At 35.8% G+C, this 1,974-nt stretch overlaps 1 non-coding gene across 1 annotated transcript; it reads right to left on the bottom strand.

Moving 5' to 3' along the window:
• Positions 1–1,525: 1,525 nt before the first annotated feature.
• Positions 1,526–1,634, bottom strand: LOC130942376 (small nucleolar RNA R71). Its single transcript, XR_009070948.1, has one exon. It is a non-coding gene; the product is annotated as a small nucleolar RNA R71 (small nucleolar RNA).
• Between the last annotated feature and the right edge of the window lie 340 nt (positions 1,635–1,974).

Raw genomic sequence — 1,974 nt, 5'->3', positions numbered from 1 at the left:
GTCTTGCATGCATTGTTATTTGATTCTTGTTGCATTTTGATTATTAAAAATCCAAAAATATTTTTTATTTGTGTCTTTTCAAGTCAATAATACAGAGAATTGAAGATTCAGAACATACTGCAGAGGAATTATACAGAAAAAGCTGGGCATTCAAAAATGCCCAGTGAAGAAGGCAGACTGGCGTTTAAACGCCAGCCAGGGTGCCTGGTTGGGCGTTTAACGCCCAAAAAGGTAGTAGTTTGGGCGTTAAACGCCAGAATGTGCACCATTCTGGGCGTTTAACGCCAGGATGGCAAGAGGGGGAAGATTTTGTTTTCAAAATCAATTTTTTTCAAGTTTTCAAAGTTTTTCAAAATCAAATCTTTTTCAAATCAAATCTTTTCAATCAAATGTTTTCAAAATCAATTTCTTTCCTTTTTCAAAGATACTTACTAACAATTAATGATTTGATTGAACATCTCAAGATTGTTACCTTTTCTGTTGAGAAAGGTTTAATGTTTGAATCATATCTTTTCTTGTTAGGCAAGTCATCAATTTTTTAAAATCAAATCTTTTTAAAATTGTTTTCAAATCAAATCTTTTTAAAATTGTTTTCAAATCATATCTTTTCAATCATATTTTCTCAATCACATCTTTTTCAAAATAAGTTTTCAATCAAATTTTTTTTTACTTCTAATTTCAAAATCTTTTTCAAAAATCACTTGATTTCTTTCTTACTTTTATTTTCGAAAATCAATTAAGTGTTTTTCAAAATGTTTTCAAAATATTCTAATTAATTTTCGAAAAATTACTTCCCTCCCTCTCACATCCTTCTATTTATGGAGTATCACTCCTTCTCAATGCACAATTCGAACCTTATCTAGTTAAAGTTCGAATTCTTCTTCTCCTTCTTCTTTCTATTTCTCTTTTCCTCTGACACCTCAAGGAATCTCTATACTGTGACATAGAGGATTCCACATTTTCTTGTTCTCTTCTCTTTCATATGAGCAGGAGCAGAGACAAAGGCATTCTTGTTGAAGCTGACCCTGAACCCGAAAGGACCTTGAAGAGAAAGCTAAGAGAAGCCAAAGCACAACTCTCTTTAGAGGACCTGACCGAATTCTTCAAAGAAGAAGAAGACATGGCAGCCGAAAACAACAATAATGCAAACAATGCAAGGAAGGTGCTGGGTGACTTTACTGCACCTACTCCCGACTTCTATGGGAGAAGCATCTCTATCCCTACCATTGGAGCAAACAACTTTGAGCTTAAACCTCAATTAGTTTCTCTAATGCAACTGAATTGCAAGTTCCATGGACTTCCAATGGAAGATCCTCATCAGTTCTTAGCTGAATTCTTGCAAATCTGTGACACAGTCAAGACTAATGGGATAGACCCTGAGGTCTATAGACTGATGCTATTCCCTTTTGCTGTAAGAGACAGAGCTAGAATATGGTTGGACTCTCAACCTAAAGAAAGCCTGGATTCTTGGGAAAAGCTAGTCAATGCCTTCTTGGCAAAGTTCTTTCCACCACAAAGATGGAGTAAGCTTAGAGTGGAAGTCCAAACCTTCAGACAGAAGGATGGAGAATCCATCTATGAAGCTTGGGAAAGATACAAACAATTAATCAGAAAATGTCCCTCAGACATACTTTCTGAATGGAGCATCATAGGTATTTTCTATGATGGTCTCTCTGAACTATCCAAGATGTCTTTGGATAGCTCTGCTGGAGGATCTCTTCATCTGAAGAAGACGCCCACAGAGGCTCAAGAGCTAATTAAAATGGTTGCAAATAACCAATTCATGTACACTTCTGAAAGGAATCATGTGAACAATGGGACTAGTCAGAAGAAAGGAGTTCTTGAGATTGATACTCTGAATGCCATATTGGCTCAGAATAAGATATTGACTCAACAAGTCAATTTGATTTCTCAAAGTTTGTCTGGAATGCAAAATGCACCAAGCAGTACTAAGGATGCTTCATCTAAGGAAGA

Source organism: Arachis stenosperma, chromosome 7 (genome assembly GCF_014773155.1).
Source record: "Arachis stenosperma cultivar V10309 chromosome 7, arast.V10309.gnm1.PFL2, whole genome shotgun sequence".
NCBI lineage: Eukaryota > Viridiplantae > Streptophyta > Magnoliopsida > Fabales > Fabaceae > Arachis > Arachis stenosperma.
The sequence above is the reverse complement of the archived record's forward strand: the minus strand, read 5'-3'. Positions and strand labels throughout refer to the sequence as shown.